The 16,223-nt window shown below is 40.9% G+C and overlaps 1 protein-coding gene and 1 long non-coding RNA gene across 2 annotated transcripts in view; both read left to right on the forward strand.

The window, feature by feature from the left end:
• The window catches only part of lrrc75a (leucine rich repeat containing 75A), a 122,526-nt gene that overhangs the window by 55,776 nt on the left and 50,527 nt on the right, over positions 1 to 16,223 (forward strand). The window lies entirely within an intron of this gene.
• Positions 14,325 to 14,936, forward strand: LOC112451282. Its single transcript, XR_003040073.2, has 3 exons — positions 14,325 to 14,513; positions 14,616 to 14,778; positions 14,850 to 14,936. It is a non-coding gene; the product is annotated as an uncharacterized LOC112451282 (long non-coding RNA).

Below are 16,223 nucleotides of genomic sequence, written 5' to 3' on the forward strand. Positions count from 1 at the left end.
GTCAGCAGTCTTCCCCATGATTGTGTAGCCTATAGAACTAGACTGAAAGACCATTTAAAGGCCTTTGCAGGTGGTTTGAGTTAATTAGCTGATTAGAGTGTGGTACCAGGTGCCATCAATTTTGAACCTTTTCACAAGATTCTAATTTTCTGATGTGATGAATTTGAGATTTTCATTTGTTGTCATTTGTAATCATCAAAATTAAACGAAATAAACATTTGAAATATATGAGTTTGTATGTAATGTATGAATATAATATACAAGTTTCACTTTTTAAATGTAATTACTGAAATCAATCTACTTTTTCATGATATTCTAATTTTATGACCAGCACCTGTATATGCATACGCTGCCTTTCAGTTTTACGTTTTAACAATTCAAGCAATCTGCAGCTGCGCTCACGAGACGTTTTGTTACTTGTCGTAGTTAATTTCAGGTGGAAAAATGCAGAAGTGTGAAAAAAGTCAATAATTTTAAACTAAAACCCACCTGAGTTGTAGAACTGCCGACACTGTCATCTAGCTTGAAAATTACTTTCAGGACCTTTGGTAGAGTAGACAGACCAAACAAAGCATGTTCTCTGATGAGAATAGAACAGAACAGAACAGAACAGAACAGAACAGAACAGAATCTTTATTGTCATTTAACATGTTAAAATAATGAGAAGAAAATTTGTTGAAAATTTCTGTGACTTGGCATTTTACAATCAGGCTTACTAAACTGGGGAAGAAAGTCAGGTACAAAATTCACACATGATTTTAAAGTCATACACACACCATGAACTTTGAGTTTGCACTGATTATTATTATTATTACTGTTATTTTTTTTTGCTGTTATGATTCTCATTGTTGTTTCTGTATTCATCATCAAAAAATATTTTTAAAAAAAGCAGATCACGGAATGACAAACAGATTTATTAGTTTCCCACGAAACAAAAAAGCCATGAGAATAAAATTTATATTTACAGCTGTTCCCCAAAAAAGCAGCCAATCAGAATGGGTAAAATTTTCAGTTCAAACTTTAAGTAATTATAACATACAGTAACCAATCAGAAACATCTAGCAATCTTACATTCACATGTTAATTAAACAACAGGCAATCAGAAATGCCAAACAATGAGCATAAGAATTGTTCCAATGGAGAACAATCTGACACTTACAAAGGGGTCAAGCGGAAGGATTAGACTGACTTTCAAAAGAAAATAATTTAAACAAGGAAAAGTAGTGGGATCCCTGCGCCTGGTGCTTCTCTGCCAGTTTCTTTTTTGGAGGCTGTAGAGAGGTAAGTTTCAGCTGTAGTGCACCAGAAGCTACCAAGTCCAGACGATTGCGGTACTTGGACTGCATATGTAGGTCCTGGCTGAATCCCTGCTCCACAAGATAAGTCGTCGGGAAAGCAAGAAGAAGCAGCTTAGTTTTCTCCCAGAGAGCCGGATAACGTGAGGCATATTTGGCCCACCTGCTGCTCCAGCCAGAGGTGCGAAAAGTAGCTTGGACCTCAATGTCGCACTGGATATCAACAAGATGCTCCTGGATGGCAAGCTCACAGTCAACCACGTCAGCCTGAAAGGGCTGAACCACCCAGATGGGAACATTGATGTCCATGAGGTCTTTTGGTGGCCTTCCTTGGCGGCAGATCTCAAGGAGTTCGTATCAGCCTGTCCCATATGTGCAGGTTTGTTACAGCCACTACCTATCCCCAGTCGTCCATGTTCCCACGTCGCACTAGACTTCATCACCCCACCCTCACCCGCCACCCCCGGTAACACGATAATTCTGACTGTTGTCGACCGATTTTCTAAGTCTGCTCATTTCATTCCTTTACCCAAGCTCCCCTAAGCCTTCGAAAAAGCCCAACTGATGATCCAACATGTGTTCCGCATACATGTGGACATGGTGTTGGACCGAGGACCCCAATTAGCATCCCAGGAATGGAAATCCTTCTGTAACGCCTAGAGCCAAGGTGAGCCTCACGTCCTGGTACCATTCTCAATCAAATGGGCAAATTGAGCGCTGCAACCAGGAGCTGGAAGTTGCTCTCAGATGTTTGGCCAGTGACAATCCTTCTACGTGGAGTAAACCACTTATCTGAATTGAATACACCCACAATACTCACGTCTCATCAGCTACATGTGTGTCCCCATTCAAGGCTTCCTTGGGATACAACCCTCCATTATTTCCCTGGTTCGAATACAAAATCTCTGTCCTATCAGTCCAGTCTCATTTACGCAGGTGCAGGAGAATCTGGAGACAGGCTAAATGAGCCCTTATGAGGACTATGGAGCAGAACAAGAAGAGCGCAGACTGTCATCCCTCCGCCACTCCTGCCTACCAAGTCGGGGACAGGGTTTGGTTGTCCACCAGGGACATTCTTCTGAGGGGCACGTCAAGAAAATTAGCCCTTCGGTTCATTGATCCATTCCCGGTGGAACGGCTGATCAACCCCACCTCTCTCCGTCTCACACTCCCATGTACCATGCGTATTCATCCCACCTTCCACGTTTCCCAGTTAAAACCAGTAGTCCAAAGTCCACCTACCGTCCTCCCCCCTCCCATCCGTCTGATCAACAGTCATCCAGCGTTCACTGTGAACCGCATTCTGGATGTCAGACGCAGGGGTAGAGGTTTTCAGTACCTGGTGGACTGGGAGGCTACGGACCAGAGGAACGATTCCCAGGTCCTTTATCTTAGACCCTATTTTAATCACTGACTTCTATAGGGCTCATTCAGAGAGGCGTCCTAGATCGCCAAGAGGCAATCATTGAGGGGGAGGTACTGTAAGGATCTGAGTTTTTGTCTCCGCCCTGCTGGCGGTGCCACTAACTCTTCCTCCACAGCTGAAGCAGATTCCACCTGATGAGCAGCACCTGTAAATAAGCTTCCAGCTGGTTCCAGATCTTTGCTGGAGCATTGTGCCTTATGGGTTAGAGTCTCAGTCTCTAGTTCTCTACTCTAAATTCATGGCTACGCTAACCATTGGATTTTTGTACCTCTCCTGTCGCTTCAGGTTGTGCTGTCCTACTCAATGGTTTTTCCTGTGCTGTCTGGAAATTACCTGTGAAAATTACCTGGTTAACTTACCTGCTCCTGGATTTCTGGACTGCTCCCTTCCTGGAACTACCTCTGGATCGCCTGCTTCGCTTCTGTGCCACACCGCCTCCTCGAACTTGTAAGACAAAACTACTACTCTCAAGATTATCTACTGCTCAATCCAAACTGACCCTGTACCCGAGACTCACCTGGCTCCTCCTTGCCGTTGCAGATCCTCCTGGTCGACTGTCACTGTACATTTATCTCCCTGTAAATAAATCACTGACCTTTTATTTTGCCTCCGTGTCTGGTTTTCGGTGCCGCTCATACGATGAATGCTGAATTATGTCAGTTATAATACGACTAACAGCTGACTGTGGAATATTTAATAGGGAGGAAATTTTATGACTTGACTTATTGCATAAGTGGCCTACTATCACAGTGCCGCGCTGGAATTTACTGAGCTCCCTGAGCGACCCATTCTTTCACAAATGTTTGTAGAAGCAGTGTGCATGTCTACGTGCTTGATTTTATACATGTGGCCATGGAATACATTTTTGTTTTATACATGCACAAATTATTTTTTGCACACATACAAAGACCAGTTTACAACTAAAAACTGTGATTTACAAGACAAAATATTTATGAGTCTACTCATACCTATCTTAGCAAACATACTTTACCTTTGCTAAATACACTCACCAGCCACTTTACTATGTACACTTGTTCAGTTGCTTGATAACACAAATGGCTAATCAGCCAGTCACATGGCAGCAATTCAATCCCTTTATGCATGTTGATGTGGTGAAGACAGCTTGCTAAAATTCAAACGGTGTATCAGAGTGGGTAAGAAAGGGGATTTAAGTGACTTTGAATGTGTCATGGTTGTTAATGCCAAACGGGCTGGTCTGAGTATTTCAGAAGCTGTTGCTCTACTAGGATTTTTACTTACAACCATCTCTACGATCTGGCGGAATAGACGTGGAATTTGGCTGTTTGGATTCACCATTGAGAAGTATCAGCAAGACTTTTTAAGTCAAACGGAAAACACAATGTCGGCCTGATCCAAAACAATTATTGTTATGGGAATTCTGGCTCCCTTCGCTGGCCTTGGTCAGCTATCTTCAATTTCTCCTGGATTTCATGTAAATAAGATGCTCTTCCCCCTCCCTTGCCTGAGGACATCTGTGGATCTGCTCTGGGCTGGCTGATAAACATTCCATCATATTATCAAAGACAATGGCCTCTGTGATGTGATTCATGGATTTATCTAAACACACTACACCGTCACTGTCACCCTTTCTATCTGCACCTAATGTGGCTTTTTTTTCTCTTCTGCTTCTGTTAGTCTCTGGTAGTCTACCCTTATCAAATAGATTTATCTTATTAATGCTTCTCCAAGAGGAAAACTTATTCATATTCACATATTTCCTCTTAGATGAAAGTTTTTATCATTATCATTACTTAGTTTACCTTAATAAAATAGATTTATCTTATTAATGCTTCTCTAAGAGGAAAACTTATTCATATCAAAATGGTCTATTAAGACCTGTTATCACTGTATCAACTTTAATATTTCCTTTTAGATGAAAGTTTTGATCCAAGTTAAATAATAGACTTTAAAATATTCCCATTGATCTATAGATTACTGAACGGCTCTGTACTTAGTATACTAAAGACTTGTTATCATTATCAATATCATTATATCAACCGTTCTGTTACCTAGAATTGTTTTTGACCTGATTGATGTTTTGATCTCTGTATTTCTGTATTTGCTCTGTACCTGATTGTTGTTTAGGTTATACATCACTGACTGACTTACAGATTGTTAGTTTACTCAAATTACCTGTTATAGTTATACCAATCATACTATTAGCTAAAACTACTCATTACTCTGTTATAGTTATCTTATCTCTGTATTTCAAATGCCTCCTCTTAGAGGAAGGTTTATTGTATTAGCTAAAATTTACCTGATTGATTTTTTTCTGTATTTTTGTATTTGATTCTGTTGTTGTTTCTGTGTTGTAAAGCACTTTGGATTGCCTTGCTGCTGAAAAGTGCTATATAAATAAATTTCACTTCACTTCACTTCACATCCATGCCTCCACTTTTTCCAGCCATCTGAACGCAACAGCACAGCTTGATCTCACCACTTAAAAACTGTATCTGACTCAGAACATTTCTGAGTTTCACTGCTTATAATATTGATAGATATGTGTGAGTCCACTGCCATGGATTTGAATGTTCTGCTATTTAGTTGAAATAACAGACAGTCCTTTTCACTTAAACATCTGATATGATATAACTCTTGTATGCTCTTTTCAGGGACTGTCTTTTGTTTGTTTGGTTGGTTGGGTTTTGTTTTGTTTTGTTTAGTTTTTTTGTTTTTTTTACATTTGTCAGTTTCAATTACTGTGCAGTTGGGAGCTACTGATTAAAAGATCAGATGAGTATAAAGATTCAGAAATTCAAAATGCAGCAAAATGAGCAAAAAAAAAAAAAAAAGAAAATACTTCATTTTATTTAATTAGCTTAATGACTTTTGCATTTACCTGAATGACTTTCATCAGGAGTCTCTTCATCACTGTCAGGGTCATGTGGTTTAAAATAATTAATCACAGGATTTAATTACTGTTTCAGCCCTGTTAACTACATCCACATATTTGAGGTTAAATGTGGAGGTTGTTATAGTGTCTGTGTTAACTTTTGCATTTCACCTGTAATAGATTAGAGGGCTGCATGGTGGAGCTGTTCTATTGCTTCAGAGCAAAAAGGTTACAGGTTCACCTCTCGGCAGTAGCCTTTAATGTGGAGTTTATATTTTCACCCTGCTTAGCTTGGTATTCTCTGTTTGGTCCAGTTTCATCTCACAGTTAACCGGTAACAAAATTGTGAGCTCATGAATGGTTTTCTATCTTGTTCATCTGTGACTCTTTGATAGATTGGTAACCTGTTCAGTGTGTACCCCGCCTCTCGCCCAATGACCTCTGGAGAAAAAGTGGAAATCTTTGTGGTGGGAAAACTAAACAAAGGAAAAAAGATTAGTGATTTGTCATGATTTCTAGTATTTTTGAGTTTGTTCTTAGTTTTGGTTCTGTTCCTGTCTATGTTTCACATTTCCCACTTGCCCTCAGTCTGCTCCTGCTTTCCTGTCCCGCCCATCTCCACCTGTCTTCAACCCTCATTACTCACCTGTGCCCACTACACCTGATTATCCTCAGTGTTTAAAACCCGGTCAATTTCATCACTACTCCGCTGATTCATTGCTCGTTTCCCCGTTCATGTCACGCTCATGTTCTTTGCCTTGTCGTTCCATTAGTTTATGTTTTGTATTTAGTTTCTGTTTGCTGACACGTCAGCCATTTTGATTTTGTGTTATTTTTACGTTAATAAATTAGTATTCTTTGAGATGAGTCTGCACTCCGAATTCGCCTCCTTCTCCACGCCGCATGACATGATTATTTTGAAGTTAGATCTAAATTTACCCCAGGAGTTAGTATCTATCCAACTGGTCTATGGTCATTAATTTTTTAACTCTTGTGGCCATGCAGTGCCTCAAAAAGTCTTCATCCTCCTTGAACTTTTCCACATTTTGTCACTTTACAGCCACAGATTTAAAAGTATTTTATCGTGATTTTATATGAGAGACCAACACAAAGTAGTCCTCTATTTTGAAGTGGAACAAAAAATGGTACATGGTTGTTTTTTTTTTACAAATTAAAAGTTTGTCATGCAGTTTATCCAACTATGTTAACTCTTTACCGGCTGATTTTATAAATTCATTAACCTGTTTGGTATGTTTAACACAGTTCAATTCAATTCAAAAAAAAATTGAAGTGATCTGAATTGACACTTTATTCCATCAATTCGTTATCCAGCTTTGGTTTTTGGTTGGTTTACTTACTTGTTTTCTTAAAAAGATTTTCAGTTTAACTATTTCAGATGTTGTTAATGTATTATCAAGAGGGGTTAATACTTTTGCCTGGCATGGTACAAGTCTGTCTCTGATTTTCTCTACTTTTCTTCTTTTTGAATCATGAAACTCATACTGATTTTTTGGTAGATGACAAGTGTATATGAAGTGTATACTGGCCAATTATCGATTTCTCATAATTCAGTTTGGCTGTTCAAGTGTGTGCAGAGAACACACTTGAACACACAGCATTTCATCTTTTTCATCACTGCGTCTTATCTCAAGCACTTTTATCTTTCACATTTGACACTGTCCTTCCATTTTATTAACTAAAGTAAAATAAAGATGAGGGGATATTGTATGACACTCTTAGTTTGAAAAAAAAAAAAACAGGAGACAGAAAGAATCAGGTCTTTGAGGTGGACTACAACAGAAATTTGTTATGAAATTTTCATTTTTATTTTTTATATAAGCTTCATATTTTACACTTTTTGCCAAATAAATTTATTGATTTACTGGTATTTATTTTTGTAAGATAAATTCAGTAGTAAAAACATTGAACAGAATCATCCACCCAAAGAAGATACAGTTGTATATGAAGAATGTACTTTTGGTGCATTTGGTTTGATGTCAGAACTTCCATGTTTCATTTTGGAAAAATCTATTAGAATGTCTTCAAAGTCAGAATTCAGTCTCAAAAGTCTTCTATTCCTGACCAAGCCTGACCTGAAAATCCAAGATGGCTGCCTTTGACATACAACTTGAAGATCCAGCTGCAGTGATAAATGTTTTATTTTCACTTTTCGTCAGTTTGTACCTTATAAGATCCGTCACATTCATAGCACTTTACAATTTGTTAATGAACACAAGGCCGTAGCCAGACTTTACAAAATACTGAGGTCAACCACTCATTATCCCCCTGCACATCAGTTACAATGAAGACCAAAGCTTAATTAAAATAGAAGCTTTTTTTAAAAAAAACAAGTGACTTGAATGTATATATGACATTTATTTGTGTGTGTCTGTAAATCCATGGGGATCGATATCATCTGAAGCAACAGAGGACTCAGGGCACAACCATGACGAGTCACTGAAATTACATGAATTAGTATTAGTATAGTAATTAATTAGTATAGTTAGTATAATTAGAATTAATATATTCCTGCTCCTTTTCTTACTAAATAAAATTGTATGCCAGGCCATTTTACATTTAATCAAATCACACTATTCATCCATCCATTCATCCAACTATCGTCTACTTTTTATTTGTGGTCGGGTCTCAGAGGCAACAGATGCAGGATACAAATCCAGACATTCCTTTCCCCAGTGACACTCTCTTCCTGGGGGATCCCAAGGCATTCTCAAGCTAGAGAGGATATATAATACTTCCAGTGATTTCTGGGACTGCCCCGAGGTCTCTTCCCATGCCAAGAAAACTTTCAAGGGAAGTGTGCAAGAGGCATCCTAATCAGATTCCCGAACCACCTCAACTGACTCCTTTCAAAGTAACAGCAGCTCTACTTCAAGCAACTTCTGGATGACGGACATCCTCGCTCCTCCTATCACTAAGGCCTGTGAAGGAAGTTCATTTCAGCTACTTGTATACAGAATCTTGCTCTTACAGTTATGATGGCCTGAAGACACCAACAGAACCACATCATCTGCAAAAAGCAGCTTGAGGTTGCTAAACCAAACACCCTCCTCTCTATGGCTGTGCCTTAAGATCAGGATCAGATACCAGGGACAGCCTTGGTGGAGTCCAACTTAAATCAGGAATGAGCTCAACTTTGTGTCAAGGATGCAGACGCCCGGATGGCCCACCCACAGAAGGCATCCGGGATCACAGTTATAAATCTTCTCCAGATCTACAAAAACACATGCAGACTGGAGAGTCAAACTCCCATCACCCCCTTAGCAACCCTGCAAGGGTGAAGATCTGGTCCACTGCTCCACGACCAGGATGAAAGCCACACTGCTTCTCCTGGATCCAAGGTTTCAACAGTCAGTCAAAGCCTCCCTTCCAACACCCTGGGGTAAATTTCTTGAGCATGCATCAGGACACCCTGGAGTAAACTTTCCCAGTAAGGCTATGTGTGATCCCTTGATAGTTGAAACCCCCTCTCCAGCCCATTGTTTTAAAAATGGGAACCACCACCTTGGTTTGCCAATCCACAGGTGTTATTCTGGCCTCCATCCAACAATGAAGAGATGTGTCAACCATGACAGCCTCACAATGTTCAGAGCCTTCAGAGTCACAAGGCAAATCTTGTCCACCCCTTGTGCCCTGTCATTGGGGTGCCTTTTGACTACCTTGGTGACCTCTGCCATGGTATTGGACTCGTCTTCCTCCAAGTCCTCAGACTCTGCCTCCTCAAAGGTGGACTTGGTGGCTGGATTAAATAGATCCTCAAAGTGCTACTTCCACCTCACAACAATATCCCCAGTCTATATAAACAGTTTTTCACCAGAACCAGGCACAGCTTCAGACAGAGCTTGTTTTCCTTTACTCATTCCCCAAACAATTTGCCAGAACTTCCTCAAGGCCAACCAAAAGTCCTTCTGAATTCCTCTAATGACTGAATATTTGCATTTGCAACAATGCAATACTTGTGGCCACCCTGTACTTGTTAGCTGTTTTAGGAGTCCTGAGGAACAGCCAAGTCCTAAATGGCTCCTTTTTCAGATTGACAGCCCCCATCACTGTTGGTGTCCACCAGCAGGTCCTTTTGGTTGCTGCCCTGACAGGCATCAGAGACCTTCAGCACTTTGAACTGCCTTGTTTCTGAAAAGTGCTATATAAATAAATTTGACTGGACTTCAGGCCACAGCTCATTTGAATTCTCTGTCCCCGACCTCCAACTGGACATGTGAAAAACCAGGGTTCTGAGTTGAAGAACTCATGGACAGTGAGCTCATCCAGACATTCCCAGTTCACTCTTACTACTTGTTTGTGTTTACTAGGCACTCAGCCAGGGGCTTGTGAGTATCCTCATACTTGTCTGATGCCTCTCTCCATGAGCAACTCCAGTGTAGGAAGAAGTCCAGCCCCACTCCAGGAGTTGAGTTCCAGAGCCCAAACTGTGTGTTGGGGTAAGCCCATCTATATCTAGATGGTATTTCTTAACCTTACCCATCAGTAAGGTGACTTTCTATGTCCCTAGAGGTAGTTTATTCACCATGCCTAGGGACCCTCCCTTGCTTGCCGCCCCACTTGCAATCCACCTTACCTTGATGGTCCTCAGTGGAAGTTGGTAGGCCCACGTGGTGGGTGGCATCCTGTCTCTCCTTCGAACTTGGACCAGCCAAGACCCAGGAGCAAACACTCGACTGCCAGGCGCTCACATTTAAGTTCCCCCCAGGCCTGGCTCTAGGGGGGTGCCCTGGTTTTTCTTTTCCAATGAGGTATCCTGATGCATGTGTTGTTTATCAGTCAATTTTTTGAATTGCTCTTGGGGTACTCAAACCCCTCCATCACGTTATGGTGGCAATTCTGCAGAGGGGCAGAAGCAATAACAAAAGAGGAAGGATGACACAGGGACGCACATCAGCAGAAGAAAAGACCAAAATAATTTTTTTTAAAAATAAGGGAAAAACAGGGAAAGTGATGGTGAAGAAGTTAAAATTATTAACAATTTTTAAACATATTTACAGAAGCAAAATTCATCATAAACTAGAGTTTTTCTTTTAAAATATTTAATGGTGACACCCTTCTTTCTATTTACTAATTTATATATCAAAAAAAGCATTTCTTCTGGTCACAATACCATTCTAACTAGTCAGAACTGAAATGAAAAATATCTGTATCACAACATCACTAGGAGAAATTGCAATTTGAGATATACTGTACATTCTTTTATTTGTTTTGAGCAGATTTTAAAATCTACTGTGTGCTTACAGACAATTTTCTTTTTCACATAATCATCTGAATTGGTTTTTTTTTCTTCCACAGCAAACTTAAACTGTTGATGGTACAGTTTTAATTTTTTATATTTTTGGCTTTAGAAAATACAAAAATAGGTTTATCTGTAATATCTTCAGCCTCTTAGAGCCTATGAAGTGAATTCTGAGATCTGCCATGATTGTCAGTCAGCTGTCTGCCAGGTCTTCCCCCGTAATCCTGACCGCTGAAGCAAGAGCAAATAGATTGAATTAGAAAGCCAATTCATCTGTAGAAAGAAGAGTTCAGCACTAAGAGTTTAGCACTAATTTACTAGAGCATGCAAGGCATACGGTGAAAAAAAGAGCTAAAGTAATGGTTCAATTTGTACTGTGCAAACTAGTTTTATCAGGAGACTAGCCTGCACGGTAAAGGAAAGGAAGAGCATGGAGAAAAATCAAATGGAGACAATAAGAGAAGAGGAAGGGAGGTCATCAGCTCTCTGGAGACAGGAAACACTCACAAATGTGCTCTGCATCAATAATTTAATAAAAAAGCAGAGGAGGGAATACACAAAGACCCACATCAGCAGAAAATAAGACCAAAAGAATAAAAATTAAATAAAAAAATACGTAAAGGAAAAACAGGAAGTGATAGTGAAAAAGTTATAAAACAAACAATCACTGGTCATTGCTGCCTGTCCAAGTCTTTAAGTTCATTCCAGTCAGCCAAAAGGTCAGGTCCACCAGTAGAGACGGGGAGACTGGTGGACCAGAAACCTGTAGATCCATTGCCCCGATTACTCCTCCTTGCAACTCTATGTTTCAACCAGGATTCACTTAGTCAATGAGATTTTGTTCACACCCAGAATCGATTAAGGCAGATAAACTCAGTTTTTGTTGAACAAGCTAACAGAAGAACTATTCCGTTACCTGCTCCATTACATGTATCAGCTTTGAATGGAGGTTCCCTGCTTAAAATCACCCATACAACTCAATCCCTTCAATTAACAATCTCTGGCAATCATCATGAAGAGATTTCATTCTACATTTTCCCAATTTCTCACCCGGTCGTTGTTCTAGAACACAACTGGCTTCAAAATCATAACCCCCATCTAGACTGGGCAGATTCCCGTGTTGAATCCTGGTCTCTGAAGTGTCACTCCACCTGTCTCTGTTCCACCTGCCCATCAAACCCTGGTCTGTCGGTTCTAGATGAGGCTGATCTCCCTAACCTATCTCAAGTTCCACCAGAATACCACGACCTAGGATCCGTATTTAGCAAACAGAAAGGTCTCTCTCTCCTGCCACACAGACCCTACTACTGCGCCATAGATCTTCTTCCTGGAGCCCCACTACCTTCGAGTGAACTATATAAAATTTCACGATCTGAAAGAGAAGTTATGGAAATGTACATAAATGAGTCGTTGGCTGCGGGAATCATTCGCTACTCCTCATCACCTTTAGGGGCTGGATTCTTTTTTTGTGAGCAAGAAAGATGGCACACTTCATCCCTGCATCGATTGCAGAGGCCTAAATCAGATCTCAATCAAAAATAAATATCCCCTGCCGTTAATCTCATCTGCTTTTGAACTAGTCCAAGATGCAACAATTTTTACCAAACTTGACCTCCGTAACACCTATCACTTAGTATCATCCGAGATAGGGGCTGGGGCCATCCTTTCATAATGTTCTAGCAATGACAATAAACTTCATCCCTGTGCCATTTTCTCTTGCCGATTTCTACCCGCTGAGAGAAACTATGATGTGGGTGACTGAGAACTTCTGGCTATCAAATTAGCCCTAGAAGAATGGCGTCATTGGTTAGAGGGGGCGGAACATCCCATACTCATTTGGACTGATCACAAAAACCTTTCCTACATTGAAGCAGCCAGACGTCTCAATTCCCGTCAGTCCCATTGGTCTTTGTTTTTCTTTCGGTTCAATTTCTTCATTTCATATCGTCCAGGCTCAAACACGAAGCCCGATGCTCTCTCCTGCCAATTCTCTCCTGACAACCAGGACAAGACCCCAACACCCATACTTCCTCCCGGCTGTACGGTGTGAGGAGAGACCTGGAAGACTGAGGACATCATTCAACAAGCTCTCCAAACTGAACCCGATCCAGGTACTGGTCCACCTAATAAGACATATGTTCATTCCTCAGTACAATCCCGCCTAATCCACTGGGTTCACTCCGCCAAGTTCTCTGCTCATCCTGGCATCCATGAACCATTGCCCTGATCAACCATCATTTCTGGTGGCCTTCCATCCATAAGGATGTCAGAGAGTTTGTGCTCACCTCTTCTACCTGCGCTCGAAATAAAGCCTCTCACAGACCTCCCGCAGGTCTTCTTCAACCACTCTCCATCCCTAAGAGACCCTGGTCACACATAATGTTGGATTTTGTCACTGGACTTCCTCCTTCTAGAGGTATGCCCACTATTCTCACAATCATCGGCCGTTTTTCTAAGGCCTGCCATCTTATCTCCCTCAGGAAGCTATCCACGGCTTTTCAGACAGCCCAACTCCTGGAGAAACATGTTTTTCGTCTCCATGGGATCCCACAAGAAATCTTATCCAACCGTGGCCCTCAGTTCACCTCTCAGGTTTGGAAACAATTCTGTTCAGCACTCAATGCTAAGGTCACACTCACCTCCGGTTACCATCCACAGTCAAATGGCCAAACTGAACGCATGAACCAGGAATTAGAATCTTCTCTCAGATGTCTCACTTCAACCAACCCCTCCGATTGGAGCCAGTACTTGCCATGGATCGCATACGCCCACAACTCGCACGTTTCAGCTGCTTCAGGTTTGTCACCATTTGTAGTTTCTCTGGGTTACCAACCACCATTGTTTCCTACAGATGAGAAAGAGATTTCAGTAACATCAGTTCATCATTACATACGCCATTGTAAACACATCTGGTCCAGAACACTTGCTGCCCTCCAGCGTACCTGAGACCAGAACCAAAGGATTGCAAATCGCAGAAGGACCTCAGCCCCCCCAGTATTCTCCTGGTCAGAAGGTATGGCTCTCAACATGTGACATCGCCTTTAAATCAGTTTCCAAAAAGCTGGCACCCAGATACATTGGCCCATATGAAATTGATAGAATAATTGGCCCTTCAGTAGTTCGTCTCTGTCTTCCTCCCAGTCTTCTCATCCATCCTATATTGTCTCCCAGATCAAACCAGTCCAGACAAGTCCATTGTGCCCTCCTTCCGAACCCCCTCCACCCGCCTGGATCATCGATGGTCATCCAGCGTACGACGAGGTCGGGGTTACCAGTACCTCATTGACTGGGAGGGCTATGGTCCAGAGGACCGTACCTGGGTTCCTCGTTCCTTTATTTTAGATCCTTCACTCATCACCGATATCTACCGATTATATTCATCTGGGCCACCAGGTGGTGGCCGTTGAGGGGGAAGTGATGTAAGGGAGCAGGGGTTTGGGTTCTCTCTTTCTCCACTAGAGGGAGCCATGGAGCCACATTCAGAGGACAGGTCTTCCACTGATTGCTCACACCTGAGTCACATTACCACTCACCAAGACACAGGATAAGAGGAGGGGATTGTCAGTCATTCGATGCCTGAGTGTTAACCTTTATGGTACTCTACTCACCCTTCCTAGAAGTCTCCCTGAGTAATCTTCTCAGCCGTTCTTTTACTCTAACCAGTATGTTTGTTACCAGGTACTCCTTGTGATCTACAAGCAGTTCATTCAGATTTCATGTCACCTTCTGGGTTCTCAGCATTCATCGTCTGATTCATGGTTCCTCTTCCACAACTGGCAGCCATTACCTCCTCTTATCAGGTCCTCGCTGCAAAGACCTGTCCGCCCTCCAACCCTCACCACCTATCTGCTTCCTCTGGACTCCAACAGGATCATCTTTCGGACCCAAGCCCCTCAAACTCCTCTCACCTCTCCCTGGCAAACCAACAACTCTTCCTTCCTTTGTAAGTCGTCCATCTACCAAACCTTTCCATCTAAGTTTAACAAATACTCACCATCTACGTTTCTGTTGCAGCGATCCAGTCTCCCTTCACCATTTCCCAGTTTCCCATGACAAAGAACTCCTACATTTATCATTTATACAATAAAACTTTATTTCTGATTCTCTCTGCCTCTTGAGATTCTCTGCATGTGGGTCAAATCAATTTCTAAAACCATGACAGAGACAGTGGGACGGACAAAAAGACAGGAGAGAACTGGAAGTGGCAGAGCTGAAGATGTTGAGGTTCTCCTTGGGAGTGACAAGGATGGATAGGATTAGGAATGAGTTCATCAAAGGTTCAACACAGGTTGAATGACTGGGAGATAAAGTTAGAGGCTACACTGAGATGGTTTGGACGTGCAGAGGATGGACAGTGGGTATATTGGTAGAAGAATGTTAGAGATGCAGCTGCCAGGAAAAAGACAAAGAGGAGATATATGGATGAAGTTAGAGAGGACAGGGAGGTAGATGGAGTGAAGACAGAGTTGGATAGAGGATGTTGACTTGCTGTGGCGATCCCTGAAAAGGGAACAGCCGAAAGAAGAAGAAGCGTTTGCCATCTTGAACTGGATTTGCTCTAAAGGTTAATCAGTTGTAAAAAAACATCTAATAAATACTTTCTAAATGTTTCATTAAATTCTGTCAAGTTGTTTCTGTGACATTTGGCTAATCACTAGACAGGGTTGACTCCAAATACGTATTGGTAAAATTTTAAACAAAGATTTTGTGCAATTTGTTAGCACTTAGAATTTGTGTTGGGGCTTAGTCTCAGCTACTACCACACCAGGTTTTAGGGCAGTATCTGTAAAGTTAACTGAATTGTAGCTATTTTTGTGTTTTTTAAGGCCTGTCCGCTATGCCAGCCAAATTGAATTGTATTGATTCCAAATGTTAATCAGATATAGATGTACATCCAGTGATTATTTTCCACAAGTTTAATTAAAATTTGTCTGGTAATTTGAGACATTTGGGTCACAAAAAATCAAAAACAAGGGTCTGTTTTTGTCTTTTGGCAGAGGGTGATAAAACTGCCACCCAATTACTTTGTTATTGGACCTCATATCACACTTACCAACTTGATTTCTAAATCATGCTGATTTGTGTATTTTACTTAAATTCACAATAAAAACAACTATTAGAAATACTCGAAAATCTAGCATATCAAAAAATGTTAGTGTGTTTACATGCATATATATATATATATATATATATATATATATATATATATATATATATATATTTATTTATATTTATATATATAAAACCCAACACACACACACACACACACACACACATATATATATAGATATATATGTGTGTGTGTGTGTTTTGGATTTTTTTTTTAACAAATGCACTATTATTGAAGCAGACATGGCAATAAATGATTATCATTGATTAAAATTAGCC

Source organism: Kryptolebias marmoratus, linkage group LG2 (genome assembly GCF_001649575.2).
Source record: "Kryptolebias marmoratus isolate JLee-2015 linkage group LG2, ASM164957v2, whole genome shotgun sequence".
In the NCBI taxonomy this organism is placed as follows: domain Eukaryota; kingdom Metazoa; phylum Chordata; class Actinopteri; order Cyprinodontiformes; family Rivulidae; genus Kryptolebias; species Kryptolebias marmoratus.